This window comes from Sciurus carolinensis, chromosome 5 (genome assembly GCF_902686445.1).
Source record: "Sciurus carolinensis chromosome 5, mSciCar1.2, whole genome shotgun sequence".
NCBI classification, from domain to species: Eukaryota; Metazoa; Chordata; class Mammalia; order Rodentia; family Sciuridae; genus Sciurus; species Sciurus carolinensis.
The window spans coordinates 73278302-73296426 of record NC_062217.1 but is presented as its reverse complement, the minus strand read 5'-3'; the positions used below and the strand labels follow the sequence as shown (position 1 = coordinate 73296426).

General features: G+C 33.6%; 1 protein-coding gene across 2 annotated transcripts in view; it reads right to left on the bottom strand.

Moving 5' to 3' along the window:
* Positions 1-18125, bottom strand: part of Ndfip2 (Nedd4 family interacting protein 2) — a 59729-nt gene that overhangs the window by 26774 nt on the left and 14830 nt on the right. The gene's annotated exons all lie outside the window — the stretch shown is intronic.

The window sequence follows — 18125 nt, the reverse complement described above, 5'->3', positions numbered from 1 at the left end:
AATTTATAAAGAAAAGTTTTAAGATTCAAAATATATTTAAATTCATGTAATCCTATAGTAGATATTGTCTACCATGTATCAATCACAATATATGTACTGCAATGGAAATAAAAAATCCTAGTAGCATAGCCACAATATCATCTCTACTGTACTTGAATCTAGAATAACTGAAAATGGAAACTGAATTATAAAACAAAATGACAATGTATAAAACATTCTAAAAATGTGAACTACTCTAAATTAGTTTTCCTAAAAATAGAAAAATTACTATAAAGTAAAATGAGTCAGTGAGTACAGAATTCTAAAAAAAATTTTTTCATCAAAATTGAAAAAATTTTGTAAGAATAACATATTGAGATGTTTAATCATTTAACTCATTTAATCTTCACAACCAATCTATCAGATACTATTATTATCCTCAGTTAAAACTAAAAACAAACACCAACCAACTAACCTTGTAAGTACAGAGACTTAAAAGTAACTTCCAAACATCACACTATCTAGGAAGGGTAAAGTCAGAAATCAAACCCAAACATTGTGCCCACAGACCTTTTCCTTCATTTATGGTAATCTCCAAAAAGATCATTCTTTAGGAGTCAGTAACACCTAACGTAGGCAAATTAATACAATTTTGAGCAAAGGCTTCAATAACATAAAAGTTAATTCATTGGGGAGACACTATAATTGATCCTTAAATAAATCTAAAAAAGAGGCCTTATTAAAATAGATTAAGATGCTTTTAAACTAGAACCTCAGTTTGAAAGTAAACTATAGATTTTCATTATTATTCAATTTCCATTTATTTAAGAAATTCATGTTAAAAAACAATGTTCCAAAGAGATTTTGTCATAGAGCGAGTATACATACAAATTTGAATGTTATGATGCAGTAAAACATGGATTTGGGGTTTTAGATAGAACAGCAAGCAAATTCTTGATCTTCCTTTTCAGTATCTTTAGTGATGTGTCTTCTGTGTACCTCAGCATTTAACTATAAGTTCTAAATACAGCCAAATCCTCATAAGGATATAAAATAATATTTAGAAAGCAACTGGCATAATAACTTACACAGAAGACATTAAATAAATACTAGTCTCTTCCTTCTTCCCTTTTACTTAGTATACCTTATGACATGAATTCATAATAGAAATTGTGAAATACTTTACTGTCAGTCCAATAAGTAATCACTAATTTGCCAAAAAAAATTACACACACAGACACACAGACACACAGACACACACACACACACACAAAGGTCAATTTACTAAAATGCTTCTTCCATATGTCTTAGTAAGGATCACACTAGGAAAAACATTTTTGCAAGTTAATAAATGCATTATAACTTTTAATGGAACTATCATAAACATACCTAAAATTTAAGTTAACTAAGATAACGCCATAAACATCAGCACCAAGGTTTGAATAATATATCAATTCTCAGAAACTGAATTCTTAGTTCAAATAATCATAACATAAATTTTTATGAGCTTTACATTTACTTGTAGCACTTTTCCAGTGAATTATAAAACAAAACGACTACTTTCTAGGGTAGCAGCACTGTGCCTTCCCATTGCATGCAACCCAGAACTCTTCAGCTAGTCATTTTGTAGAAATTTTTTATTTATTCTAATTTTTTGTACATGACAGTAGAATGCATTTACACATTTTGATAGAACATACATAAATGGGGTGTAATCTCTCATTTTTCTGATTGTACACATGGTAGGATCGCATCAGTCATGCAGTCACATATGTACATGAGGTAATGTCTGTTTCACTCTACTATCATTCCTATCCCCTTATGCCTTCTCCTCCCTTCGCTTCCCTCTACCTAATATAAAGTAATTCTGTTTAGCTAGTCATCTTTAACTGATTATTCTTCTAAGAGAAAACATGTCAGTTGAGTAAGGTAAAACAAACAAATGTAGATATTTACTTGGCAGTATCAATTCAACAACTAAGTAGTCAAGATGTAAAAAAGAGAAAAATCACTTTCCACATTCCTATTAAAACTGCAAATGAAATACAATGAGCTTTACTAAAAGAAAAAAAATCTACAACAAAATAGCTCTCCTCTGGTTCCTCACAAGATATACTTCTCATCACATCAAATATAATACATGAATGTGTTACCCCCCCATGCCCAATTCATTTTTAAAATCTGTTCAAGTTTACTCCAATTAAAGAGTAATTACTGGTTCTTCTACATATGACCTCTAAAATAAAGCTTTGGAACCTGTAAAACCTACCCTAATTTATTTAAAATAGCCTACTTACCACCAACTATTTTATTTTTATAAGATTATGATATGCAATAAACATTTACTATGCATGAAGAGTAAAACCAGTGACTCAGTCAACAAACTCTACCCACGTAGCATGTAACTTTCAACATTACAAATGCAACATTGTACCTTTGATATCTTTACAAGTAATGAAATTGCTTCTATAAATTAACCTACTATGGAGGCATTTTAAATAAATCCATACAAGTGTTTCAATCAAATTACATGTCTCCCAAATTAGGTAAAGCTATTTGGGAAAGTTTTCCCTTAACTGTTCTGTTCAATGATTCTATCTTACATTCTTTAACAATAACCTAACAGCAAAACAGAGACAGGGAAAAGGGGAGGACCAACATGAACCAGCTATTAATCCATCTCTTTCTACTACAAATCTCCTGAAGAAAACATGGGCAAAACAGTGTAGCACATGAAAACTAAAATTTGTCTTTTAATATAGTGACTAGAGTGGTGAAAAGCTGCACACTGAATGAACCATGTTTTTTGGTTTGTTTTTGTCTAAAGGATAAAATTGCCTTAAAATTATAGCTAGTCTCTATAGAGACTAAAACAGCGTTTTTTTTGTTTTGTTTTGTTTTGTTTTGTTTTGTTTTGTTTAGAGTACCATGGATTGAACTCAGCGGCACTTGACCACTGCCACATCCTCAGCCCTATTTTGTATATTATTTAAAGATACGGTCTCACTGAGTTGCTTAGCCCCTTGCTTTTGCTGAGACTGGCTTTGAACTTGAGATCCTCCTGTCTCAGTCTCCCAAGCTGTCAGCAAAATAGTGGTTTTTAATGACAAAAAAACTGTTTAAGCATTATGATGAATTTTAATGAGATGGCCAGCCTTCAGTGTATAACTATTGTTGCTTCTAACTGACATGTCTCTTACAGTATAACTTTCCATTCTATTGTATGATAGTAAAATGTAGTAACCGGAAGGTTTGCTTTTGTGAAGTGAGGGACCTCTCTTTATGTTTTCTAACAGAATTAAGATGAGAATGAGTAGATATGCTATGAAGTGCTGCCTGATGAGCAGTGTCCAGCATCATATCCATGTGAGTTCGACAGCAGCAGTACAGCTTCCCCCACCCTATTTGTCTTCTTGTTTCTTTTCTTTTAATTTGAGCATAGTTTATTACTATAGGAGGAAAACAGTCAGATTTTGTTAAAGAAAAAAAATTACCTTAAAGTTGAAAAAAGGTAGCTGATATATTTTGTATACTACAATATTATGACTACACTTATTATCAGAGCGCAGAACTGAAAATAAGAGTTAGTAGTTGAGATAAATTTTGGTTCAATTAAAAAAAACATTTTTTATTATTAGAGCTACCCACAGCACTGGTCTTCTTGTGGGACAACAAATCTTTTCAAGTAGAGTTTAGAGGACATGACGAGGCTGTGGTATAACTAGGGTAACCTGTTTTCCCCAGGACACTTTTACTTTATACTGGTGGTTCCAGAGACCCACCCAATTTACCCACCCACTTTTGTTCTCAAAAATGTTTAAATTTGATAAATGATCAATACATATAATGAAATGTCAATCTTCAAGTGAGATATTACAGAGTAGATGCCAAAGGTTCCTCCAAACTCTTAGTATACTGTCACTAATAAAAACTTATAGTAATTTCTGTCATTCTATCTTGCCTTATTTGACACCTGATTTAAACAAGAAAAAGACTGAAGTTATAATAAAATCAAATAGCAGAATCAAGTTATTCATCTAGGTTAACTGAGGAGACAGCTACCCATCTGTGCTCCTAGGTATTAAGCACAGGTGCTAAGAGATCTCTACAGACAGCCCAAATGTTCTGAACCAACAGCTCAGAAGAAAGAGTCCTACTTAACCATGCTGCTCAGCAAATGGAGCTAGATTTCCAACCAATACAACTGAATTATACCAGTTTTTCTCATACGCTCACTCTCATTAAGCACGTTAAGCAGAATTATCTCAAATTTAGTTTTTCAAATATTTTTCCCATTAAACCTTTGCTATCTCTAGACACTTTTACAGATGGTGAGAGTTAGCATTTGACAAAGCAAAAATATGAACAATTAGGAAACAAATGTGTAAACAGCCAATGAATAGCAATGAAAAACTGCAAGTTAATAAATCATGCCTAATTCTCAACTTTTATTCTTGGTGTGATTTTACATTTCACAATACAGGCATATTTTCTGCTAGTAAAAATATTTTTTGTTGGTATAAAAAAAATTTAGCATTTCATGGTGCTCTACAAAAGAGCACTATGAGCTCCAGGTGCTTCATCATTTGAACAAGCCTGCTTAAAACCAAGGGTCATCAGATATTTTTAGCAAGATACAACTAAGTTGTCTTAAAAAAAAAAAATAGAAGTTTTGGTTTCATCTTAAAACTGCTGCTGTCTATTCATGTTATGTCAAATGAAAACAGCTATAGAAGGGTATATACAGTGCAATTGTATAAAAAATAAAGATTTTTACATAATATATGTGAATAATCAAAATTTCTAGGATACACAAGAAATAGCTATAGATGGTGAGATTTTTCACCGTAAATGTAAATTAACATAAACTTTTAAATTTTTAATAAAATCAAAATGCAATAAAATGAGACCTTTACTTTCTGGCCTGGCATGTCTCAGAAACAAAATGTTAAGATATATACTGTGTGTATTCCCCAACATAAAATATGATGCTGATATCCTTAGGTTTACACTTATGCAGGCTTTTTTGTTGAAAATAATACAGTCTGGAATTATAACCAAACAAAACATATACCTAAATGTAAATTAGAAATGATATCTTCTTGACCTGGGGATGTAACACAGAGACAGAATACCTGCCTAGTATGTACATGGCTCTGGGTTCAATTCTCATTCTTTTTCTTAAGAAATAGAAGGGATTATTATATTAATGGGAGGATTAAGTGATTAAAGAATAGAAAATCAAATTTATATTGCCAGAATAGTCTTTTCTGAGTTCAGACATGTACACAGATATTCATTAATACATTTTTCACGAAGATATCAATTAATCACAAAAAAGGGCTCTGGATTTACATTCAATTCTGTTACTTCTCTCAGTGCCTAGTTAATTCTACATATTGTTCAAATCTCATCTTAAAATCAAATTCTCATGAAAACTTTTATGAACAGGATTATTTGATTATAACCTTAATTCTGTTCTTTGGAGCACTTAACACAATAGCATTTTATTTATGTAATCATTCATTTAAACTCTGTTTTCCCAGTTAAAGTAATAGCTCTACAAAAGTAGAGGTTATATTGGTGTTGTTAAACCCTAAAAATAAAAGTAACCCCCCCCCCAAGTACTCTGATTCAGCTTTGGTTAAAATTAAAAGAAAATGCAACATAGGTTGCCTGTCACAAATAATCATAAAATAGAAAGCCATGAGAGAAAATAAACTTTCTAATTCAAATCCTTTGATGATTCTCACAGCTAGTTAGGAAAAAGGGAGGGAGCTGAAGAACATTTACATCTCAAAGACCTCCAAGGAACAAAGAAACAACACAGGTGGTGTAAAAATGTAATATAAATTTCTACTTTCAAAAGAATTACTGCAACTTAAGTATCCTAGATCCTAAGATTTCCTTCTTGAATACAATGTGCTCTATATGGTATACTCATTAGTTGTGTTCAGTCTTTTAATTAAATGACATATGCTTCTTAAAATGTTATAAAATATCAACAAACTACAAAATAGCTTACTGAGATCTCAGGTAAGAAAAAAATGTCCTTACAAATCTGAATATGATCTTAACACAGATTACAGCTTGCTGATCTCCTACTCTTTAAAGAGTGGGGAAAGAAAGGAAATGGGGGGAGGCGGGGAAAGGAGCCACAAGGCAGACCAAACCTTCCAAGGCACACTCCCAGTGACCCATCTCCTTCAGACACACCTAGCCTGCCCACAGTTACCACCCAGTTAGCCCATTCAAACTAGGATTTACTAATTAGGTTACAGCTCTCACAATCCAATCATTTCTGCATTAACACAGGCGCACTCATCTCTCTCTCTCTCATTTCTCTCTCACCATCTACCTCATTTGTTGGCTTATTTTTGGTGCATGCAAATCAGAAACCCCTGGAGAATCTATCAAAATGTTCTTATTTAATTTGACTAAGGGAAGAGGAAAGGAATAAGACTTTTTATTACAAATTATAGTCATCATCACTTTTCCAGGAATTTAAATGAAAGAGTATTTCAGGGATGTAATTACATACCTACCCCAACTGATTAAAACTGCAGCCCCAAGAATGCAAATAATTCAATCGACAAATGGGCTAAGGAAATGAACAGACACTTCACAGAAGATGTACAAGCAATCAACAGGTATATGAAAAAATGTTCAACATCTCTAGTAATAAGGAAATGCAAATCAAAACTACCCTAAGATTCCATCTCACCCCAATTAGAATGGCGATTATCAAGAACACAAGCAACAATAGGTGTTGGCGAGGATGTGGGGGGAAAGGTACACTCATACTTTGCTGGTGGGGTTGCAAATTAGTGCAGCCACTCTGAAAAGCAGTATGGAGATTCCTCAGAAAGTTTGGAATGGAACCACCATTTGACCCAGCTATCCCACTCCTTGGCCTATATTCAAAGGACTTAAAATCAGCATACTACAGAGATCCAGCCACATCAATGTTCATTGCTGCTCAATTCACCATATCCAGATTGTGGAACCAACCTAGATGCCCTTCAGTTGATGAATGGATAAAGAAACTGTGGCATAATATACAATGGAATATTACTCCACCATGAAGAATGATAAAATTATGGCATTTGCAGGCAAATGGATGAAATTGGAGAATATCATGCTAAGTGAGATAAGCCAATCTCAAAAAACTAAAGGACGAATGATCTCGCTGATAAGCGGATGAGGGCATATAATGGGGGGGTGGGAGGGGTTAGTGTTAGGGTTAGGGTTTGGTTTAGGGTTAGGGATAAAGGAGGGTGGTAAGAATGGAGGAAGGAAGGACTGTATAGAGGGAAAAGAGGGGTGGGAGGGGTGGTGGGGAAGGGAAAAAAAATAAAAAGAAGAATTCACGAAAATGGAGCAAAGACTTTTAATTTTAAGAGTATTAAAGAGCTATGCTAAATAGGTTGATCGATTACAACATACAGCTAATAAAATTCTTTCTTATAAATGAAAAAAAAAAACTGCAGCCTAGTCACTAATAAGTACTTCTCAAAAAGCTGCTTACATTGATGAAATACAATATTGTACTGCAGAAAGACACAAACCCAAATTAGTGACCAGATTTTTAAAAAGCAATCCTTTAAAATATCTTATATTTAACACATACATTGGCAGAAAATCAAAAAAATATGGCTGAACATCTTCCCATGATGAAATATACAGATATTTATGCCATGTATTATGGTCTTTTCATGCTAAATTGGTGTGAGGTAGATTGTTGGATTACTAGCCTTCGAGAAAATATGTGGAGGAGGCCAACAGGAGTAGTGCCAGAAGACAGACAACTTTAAATTGCTGGAAATTTGGATGAGACCCCACTCCAGGACCTGACTATTTGCATCAATGAGGATATTCCTTTGGCACAGCAACTGACTCCCACCTACCTGCATGGGTCTCCAACTGAGAAGGATACATAAGTCAAAGACAGGCTTCTAGGATGATGCAATTAGAGGATACCCAAAACTCTGTTAACAGGATAAGAAAAGTAGTAAAAGTGGAAGAGTAATGAGGTACCCCTTCCTCAATATAGCTAAGGGAACACACCAAGGCACTTTTCAGTATTTCTATAAATTAACATAACTGATTTCCAAATCAAGCTTGCCTTCCACAGAATTATGCTTAATTAGAAATGATATAAGGTAATTCTTATGTTTAATATATCCTCCCCTAATGGCTTGAGGACCAAAATTTTGGCCCAGACGAAGAAGTTCCATTTTTTAAAAGCAGAAGAAATCTTAAATGATCATATTTGAATTTAAATCCTGAATTTTCAAAATATTCCAATGCTGATTTTAACAAGCCAACATACTGGTATTCTTTTAATAGAGACATTGATAACATAATGATAACTGCACTTTGAATAAAAAGTCTTATTCCTTTCCTCTTCCCTTAATCAGATTAAAGAAGAACATTTTGACAGATTTTCCAGGGGTTTCTGATTTGCATGTACTAAAAATAAGACAGCAAATGTGGTAAATGGTAAAGTTTAAAAATTAAAATGGCCTGAAGAGTATGCTTCATAATTAAGGATTGGGATCTCAAACTTTAAAGCACAGTAAAAAATATAAAAATAGATATCAATGAATTTGAAATAAGCACTCTTTCAGCAATCAGAATCTGAACCTTCAAGAAGTTTAAAAAAAAAAAGAGAGCAAAACTATCTAAGAACAAAACAGAAAACATGAGCTAGGAAGTTTTACAATCTCTTTCTTCCAGGAAACACCCAGTTGCAAGTATGTGCTACTTCATAATGCCCTGGGAGTGAGGGACCCTAGTTTGAGGATGTTTCTGTATTCCCAATTAGATTACAAACTTTTGAAAATTTAGAAAGTATGTTTTGTTCATCTTGGTAACCCCTAAAACTTGTTGCAGAAGTTAAGGCACGACTTCACATTAAATGCAGTCTTCTAAGCCTACTGGAGTTTTTCTCTTACCAACAGGTGAACTGACTCAAGTAACAAATGTCATATGCACTCAACATCTCAAGATCACGTATCATGCTTCACAGATATGATTCCCATAGTACTTACACACAATAGAAACTTGAAATATTTAATCATTTTACTGTTGCGAGGGCAGTCACCATAATTTAATAAGCAAGTATCTACACCTCAAATTTACTAAATTAAAACTGTTTACCAAAAACCACAGATCACTGAATAAGTATCCCATTAAACAAGAATATAAACTCCAACACCACCTCACCCAAGACTCTAGAATAACCAGAGATGACCATGCTTCTCACAATTAGAAAAGACAGTCAACAGTAAGCAGTCAAAAAAAAAAAAAAAAAAAAAAAATTACAAGGTGTTCACACTCTCCCATCACAAAAAACAGAGTAGGTGATAAGGTCCCTGAATTAGGGATAAGCTGCCTGGCAACTCTTCACACACTGATGGAGGAAACATCAGTGACTTACACGGTACAATAAAATTAGAAATGTTCACACAAGGCAGGCACAGTGGTGCACACCTGTAATCCCAGTGGCTTACGAGGCTGAGACAGGAGGATCTCAAGTTCAAAGCCAGCCTCAGCAAAAGTGAGGCACTAAGCAACTCTGTGAGACCCTGTCTTTAAATAAAATACAAAATAGGCCTAGGGATGTGGTTTGGTAATTGAGTGCCCCTGAGTTCAATCTCCAGTACCCTTCCCCACCCCCCAAAAAATGTTCACACAGGACTTTTACTCATACCAAAAAAAAGTGCAATAATAAAAAATGTAAGGACAAGAACTTGAAATAGGTCATAAAAGGGGCAATTTTTTAATGTAAGTTAGTAAAAAAAACTTGAGAAAAAAATTTCATTAGAAAAACACATGAAATAACATCACAGAAGGTATAAAACTTAAATGTTCCTAGCAATTAAAGAAATAAAATATATTTGAAAGGATGGACTTGAACTATTGTTAGTAAGAATAAAAATTAATTCTATCTCCTTGAAGAGCAATTTGTCAACTCCAGGTAATGCAGATCAAATAATTCTACTTATAGACGTTAGCACTAGAAAACTCTCACGTATGGGCATAAAGAGAAACATAAAGGGGCTGGGACCGTGGCTCAGTGGTAGAGTGCTTGCCTGGCATGTGTGAGGCCCTGGGTTCAATCCTCAGCACCACATATGAATAAATTAATTAAATAAAGGTTCACTGACAACTAAAAAATGTTTTTAAAAAAGAGAAACATAAAGAATGCTCAGGGTAATGAAAAAAATTTTATTCTATGACTTATAAAACAAGTCAACAATTTAAACTATTGAATTATATCTGTATTAATCATCATATAGCTAAATCTTAACATGCTAAGTGAATAAGCCAATTCAAAAATTAGAAAATAGCAAAATACTGTAACAAATATATTTTATTACAAAATCTAAAACTAAAGTATAGATTTATAAAGATACAAATATAATCAGTAAAAGTAAAGAAGAAAAACATTCACAATAGGATAAATATCAACTTCGTATGTCAAGGAGAAGTGGAAAAAGCGTGGAAAGGAAGACTTTAAGTTCAAGATCTGAAGCAAACAACAAAATGATAACATTTTGAATTTAAAAAAAAATTGAGTCAGTCAAGTTTTCTTCCATAGCTAGTCAAAAGAGAGACTTCCAAACATGAAAGAAGTCAAGGAACACATACCACCCATGTTTCCTTGAAATAAAACTACTCCAGGACAAAACCAAAGTAAGTAAAATAAAAAAAAAATCAATCAAAATAAAAAGCACAGAAACAGAAAAGCCAGGAGTAACTATAGAACCAAGGCTACATATAGACTGAAGACTAACTTCTGGTAAAGAAAGTAAATATTATGTACCTTGAAAGGTAAAAATATAAACAGCATAAAAATTACAATTGAGGAAATAAAAGATGAGAGAAAATATTAGTAACACTTCATCTTTCATGGCAGACAGTTGATCTCTAACATTTAAAATTTAAACATGCAGTTTTTTAAAAAATGTAATTTCTTACTAATTTTTATACTCATGTCTTAATTTTAGTGAAATTTTACATCATTTAAGAGCTCTGTGGTTAAAAAAATAAATAAAAATTTTAAAAAAACACTTTACCTAGAGTTCAGTAGTTCTTTAAGGATTCTGCCCTTGCTGTTAAATTCAAACAAAATCATACTTCTTGTTTTTATTTTTAATAACAGCATAAATAGCATTATCCCATTCTTATAAAATTACTTCTATCTATACATAAGCATGAATGAGATGCTATTCATTAGATGTGATCACAGGTTATTTCTGGTTAAGAAGATTTGGGTTTCTAGACTGCTTGTTTCTTTGTACTTACACTACTAGCATTTTAAAAACTAAATAATATATCACATCTATAAAAATAAAAAGGTTATTTTAAAACCTTCACACACTTCAGGCTAATTGTAACACCATACGTATGAAACTAATCAGAAATTTAAAACAAGATTTCTTTATAAAGCTGTTCATAATGTTACAACAGATAACTAGAAAAAATCGATTCGTTCAAAATAAACACTGTTAATATAATGGAATATCATGCAGTATTTTAAATACTGCTTTGAAAGAATATTTAACAACATAAGGAAATGCTCATGATATGTTGTAAAAGAAGGAAAAAAGTTTTGGGGGATGTGAATCATACACTATTCCAATTTTAAATAAGAAAATGTTAAGAGTTTCAAAATGACTGTTAATAGACAAAATATGTAACATTGTTGCTTGCAAGTTTTTGTCTTGTTTTTTAAAAAACTATTTTGTATTTTCCCAAGTATTCTAGAATAGGAATAAAGTAAGGGATATTATTTTATTCCTTTTTGTTTTTCAGTATAAGACAGAATGTGACATGTTAAACAGATTTTTATTTGAGCTTAAAGAAATAAATTTCCATAAGTTAGAAAATCTTCATTTGTGGGTGGGATGTAAGTTAGGGATAGAACACTTGATTAGCATGAGCAAAGCCGTAGTAGGTTCAATACCCAACACTATGAGAAAAGAAATAAAAATAAAAAGCAAATAAACCCTTAGGTTACAAGAAAATTCACATTTATAAAATTGCTCAAATGGTTCTAAACAAAATCATCACAGATTACATCTATTCAATAGCCTGTCATTGTCACATCACCTTCACAACCAAAGAAAGTCAAGTACATAACCCAGATATGATGTTTATTATTCCCATCAATCATTTAACAGTACTAATATGTAATGTAATAGCAGCTTATATCCATTTTAATGTGATGATTTTCTAAAGAAACTCAGTTTAAAGGACAAAAGAATTCATAATTTTTTTTGTCTCTTTCCTGCCTAAAACAAGATTGTTCCTTGTGGTGCCCTTTCAACATAACCATATTAGATATTTGTCTACATAAACCTAAAAAGGCATTTTGTGTCCTGAGTATTATAATGCTATCCATTTCTTAAAACTCCAATTTTAAATATAATGTACTAACATTGTACACAGCATGCCATCGATGTTCTAACTTTATTCAACAACCCAGCTGATAAGACTCAACTTGATACAAACAACTCTGAGAATGTTCTTTAAGCACAAGCACAGCAGCAGTAACTAGGATGTTAATTTTCTTGCATTGTTGCCCTATGTGTATGTTTATAAACAGTGCTTCTTCAATCCAAACTAAACTGTATAAGTCAGATACTTTCACATTATCTAAATGCTATATGGTAACAAATTGCCAAAAAAAAAAGGAACATATTAAGGGACAAAAAAAACAGATAAAAGAGGTTCCTACAGGCCAAATTTGGGATGATCTGACCCTCAAAATAAACACATAATGAAACATGAATCTGCAGATTCATTCAGAGTACAAATGAATAAATAAACTGAGAGTGAGGGAAGTTCTTCCTTACAGAAATCTAATTAATGAAGATCCAAAACGATAACGGAATTAGAAAAATAACCACTTGACAACCCCTACAGTTATAACTATTGCAGGCAAGAATAAACAATAAACTCTACAACTAAAGGGTGAATGTATTTAAAAAAAAAACAAAAAAGACATTTGTGAGGTATACTATAAAACTGTTCCAAAGGAAAAGAGACTAAGAGAATCAACGAAGCCTAATGCCTAACCACAGATTTGATCCCAATTCAAAAATACATACTTTTTCCCTCCATACAGAATAAAAATTGATGAAATGTTTATAGATCACTGTTAATGTTAAGCATTTTAAAAATTACACTATATTTATGTAAAAGAATATTTTGTTTTAGAAAATGTATAAAGAAACTTTTAAATGCAAAGAGACAGTTCTACCATTTACTTTCAAGTGCTTCAGGAAAAAATACGTATGCATACATATAGATAAAAAGAATATCACAAAGCAAATGTGGCAAAATGGGGAAACTGGGTGAATGGTACACAGGAACTCTCAAGTGTTTTTACCACACATTTTGTTAAGTCTAAAATTATTTTTAAATAAAGTTTTTTAAACGGTAAAGAAAAAAGAAATATTAATATGTTGCATGAAAACAAATACATTAAGTTAAAACAAGTCCCTACCAATTTCTAATCTGTCTCTAGAAACCCTGTTATATAATCACTAACTCCTCTACTCACTCAGCCACCTCACAAAATAATCTCTCCACATTTAATGGAAATCCTGCATTCCCTGAATGGTTCTACATCCCTGGAAGCCCTTTCAAATAGGAATGTGGATCCTCCCATACCCACAACTCCGCTTCCACAACAGAACAAGAACAAAGAAATTTTTCTTAAATATTGTCAATTACAGATCAAAAGCTTATCTTCAAGTTCACACTGTTCATACAGTTTGCCAGGCCCTTTTTACCCTGTTCTTCACAAGTAATATTTACAACAGTACAAATCACTCCTAGAAAAAAAAGACCTACAAGCCAGCTCCCACCTCAATGTCATTCCCTTGACTTTAAATCCTACTTTAGTGCCAGAAAGCCAAACCATCTTAATACCTCACCTGTAAAACAAGAAGTAATGGATCTGGAGCTGACCACAGTTCTCTACTCCCCTGGCAGATTCCCTGGCCTGGTCATCATTTAGAAGTGCTTCTTCTCAAAAACAATAAATTGATACATCTTGATTTCTGATCATAACCTTCTAGCCTTAAAACTAGTTTTCTCACTCCTTTACTTCTACCAAGTCTATTCTTTGTGACTCTCATTCACTAGCACCTGATTTTACCTTCTGCTATAGTTTGGATATGAGGTGCCCACCCCCAACCCAACCCCAAAACTCCTGTGTTAATGTAGGAGGTGAATTAAATGGATTTTAAGAGCTGGAACCTGATTGGTCCATCCTAATTAAATAGACAACTGGGGGCCACCAGAGACAGGTACACTGGCTGGAGTAAGGTAGGTCATTAAGGGTGTGCCCCTAGGGATTATATCTTGTCACCCTGACTCCTTTCTCTGTGTTCCCTGACTACCAAAAACTGAGAGCTTTCCTACATCACATCCTTCCCCCATAATTTTCTACCTTGACTCAGGCCCAGAGCAATGGATTTAGCAACTATGTACTAAAAGCTATGAAACCACGAGCCCAAACAAAATATTTTTCTCCTCTAAGTTGTTCTTGGTGGGCATTTTGGTCACAGCAATGAAAAGGTGACTAACACAACATCTATCCTATGTAGTCTGGATAATAAAATGAAAAACTAGCATGACACTTACCAGCACCACCAATTCCCTAGTCCTCTTACCTCAGTTGCAGCTACTCCACCAAGCCCCAATCATCTGGAATAAGTCTGCCTGCTGCCTTCTGGTGGAGGGTGAAAAACCATACAACTGATTTGGTACCACAAGGAACTTAGTTTCCAAGCCCAGTAGTGTTCTCACAATTAGCCCTCACCAACCGAAATGCCTCAAATCCACCATTCTCCTTTACCCACTTTCCCATCAGGGAACCTGCAGTCAAAATCTTTGCTTCCTACTTCACAGACGAAAATATGCTTTCAAGCAAAATTTCCTTCAATTTCTCTCCCACAGCTCTAAACTTAGCCTGATGGCACCCATCCTAACTTATACTCTTCACTCAAAATGCCAGACAAATATACAGAGAAGATCCTGCTTCCCAAAGGAAGTTTTCTTTAAAGTATACCTCTTCCTCCTTTTCAACACTGACTTACTTCTTTCTCTCTACCCACATATATATTTTATTCACACCATACTTTTAAAAAATCTGCCCCTCGCTAAAAATACTTTTCTCCTGCTTTTTGAACTATTTCTATCTCTCCCTTCTTTCAGTGACAAACATCCTAAAGGAAGAAAAAAAAAATTATCTATTCAATTTCATTCTCTGCACTTCCAATGCTCATTTCCTCCCCAATCCATTACCATCTGGCTTTCACTCAAACATCTCTTGCTAAGAGTGATGAACTTCTAATCGTTCAATTCAAATGCCCATATTCAGCCCTCCACATAGCTAAAATCTTCAATATAACCAAAACACTTCACTATACTTTTAATCAAGTTTTTTTTTTTTTTTTGTTTTTGTTTTTAGCTTCCAGAGTACTATTCCCTTCTGGTTTTCCTCCTACCTTTGACCATTCATTGTTTCTTTTGTAGAGGGGTCCTTGTTTTCCTCTGATAACTTTTAAGATTCTTAGCTGAACCTGAAGAGTGGATAACAACTTTGATACAAAGAGACTTGAGTGAAGCTAACTCATGTGTAACTGGTTACGTTTAATTACATTCACATGGGTTTAAAGCAAATAACCACATGTAACATTGTAAGTTACCATATCAGCATTCATTTGTCACTTTAAAAATGAATGTACTGTCTTATTTGAATTTATGTTCTTTAACATCAGGAAGTAGCTAAAATAATAAACTAGAGAAGAATATGATTTGGTGCCAGATTTAAATTTAAGATACAGGTCTACCACCTACTAGCTGGAAAACCTTGATTGTGTTACTTACCTCTCTGAGACTCATTTTCTTGCCATGATTCATGCATTCTCATTCTATCAATTAGTCATCAATTGGTCATTCAACCAACACTTATTAAATGTCTAATATGTTCCAGGTATAACACTGGTTACCGGAAATAGGTACAAATCCCATCTCATCAACCCCTAAAACTTGTAACTTCTAATAAGTAGGGGCTCTGAGGCAATACTGTTCTGTATGATACCAGGGCTGCAGCAAGTAGAATGAAAAAAATAAATGTTAGCATATTTTATCATAGATAAAGCAGAGAGTTAGGACCAGACCTGAAACACCAACTTCCTTCATAGAACATTTTATTTTTTTCCTCCTACAAACCCAAAGACACTAAAAACAAAATCCTCAATCAAAACTAAATACAGTAACATCAATTACTAAAACATGTTGTTGTTGATGATCCATTCAGGAAGCAGTAAGTGCCAGGTCACCACAGTTAAAGGGTTAAAGACAACAGTTAAAGGGTTGATCATCAAAATGTTATATGCCAAAGCAAAAACTCTCAACGGTTGGTTGATAAATCTAAATATAGAAACTGAATAACTTCAGAATATCAAAAGCAAACACACATGCATACACACACTATCACTTGCTCTGTGTCTCCTGCTGTTAGTAATCATGTACCCCTATACTGATTCATCATATCATTAAGATTTTTTTTCTTTTTTAGAGATCTGGATTCACAATAAGTGTCAGTCTAAAGTACAGAGAAATTCAATATAACCCCTGCCCCACATAGGCAAATCCTCTCCCATTAACAACATCCCCCACCCAAGATAGTACATGTTACAACTGATGAACTCATAATGACATACCATTATTATCCAAAGTCCATAGTGTACATTAGGGTTCACTCCTGGCTTCTTGACAAATATATAATTACATCTATACATTCTGAGAATATCACACAGAGCATATTCACTGCCCTAAAAATTCTCTATTTTCCACCTATACATTCCTTGTCCCTCTCCTCCCACTAACACCTGGCAAACAGTTATCTTTTTACTCTCTATAGTTTGCTTTTCCAGAATGCCATATACTTGAAAATATAAAGTATATAGATTCGTAAAACTGGCTTTGGTTACTTAGCAATATGCATATTTCCTCTATGTCTTTTAAGGTCTAAATAGCTCATTTCTAGTTCTGAATAATATTCCATTATATGAATGTATCATAGTTTATTTAATCCATTCACCTACTGAAGGATATCTTGGTTGCTTCAGTTTTGACAATTACTGTAAGCATATATGTGCATGGTTTTGTGTGACTACTAGATTGTACGTTAAGGACGGGGTTATAACTCAGTGGTAGAGTGCTTGCCTACCACATGTGAGGCACTGGGTTTTATTCTCAGAACAACATTTTAAAAAATGAATAAAATGAAAGCTCTGTGTCCATCTACAACTTAAAAAAAAGAATATGTTTAATTTTATAAGAAACCACCAAACTATCTTCAAATACAGCTGTATAATTTTGTGTTCCAGTCAACAATGAACAAAGGTACATGTTGATCCACATACTTATCAGTACTTCTTGTTGTCAAGTATTCTGGATTTGGGCCACCCTATTAGGTGTGTGGTAGTAACTCACTGTTGATATAACCTGCATTTCAAAATGATGTTGAGCATCTGTTCACGTGCTTGTTGGTCATCTGTATGTCTTTTTTGGTGAAGTGTCTGAGGTCTCTTTTTTTGAGTCAGGCTCTTACTATGTTGCCCAGTCTCATTGTTATCATCTATCTATAAAATGAAGACTATTTTCTTACAGTGTTGTGAGGATTACAAAATACAATGCCTGATGCAGTGAATGCTCAGGAAACAATAGCTTAAAAATTAAAACGAAGGCACCTTACATATTCATCTTTTTAACAACTATCCTCTGAAGTGGATATCCTCTCCTTTTCATAGATGACGAAACAAACATAACAGAACTGAATTGCCACACCTAGTCAGAGGCAGAGTCAAGATTCAAACTCAGGTTCTGTTGTCTCTAAATCAGGCTCTACTTGAAGATGACTACAACTTCCTAAATGAAATGGCAGACACTGACATTTGGGAAGTCCCTGGCGAAAAGGCTAGCTGCAAATACAGTTCATAGGATATAAATAGGAACAGAAAGAATCCCAAATTTAAAGAAAACTCTGGAAGAAGGGGAAAGGAAAACATAAAGTAAGAAAAGAAAGAAAACCTCTAACATATAAAGAAAACAAA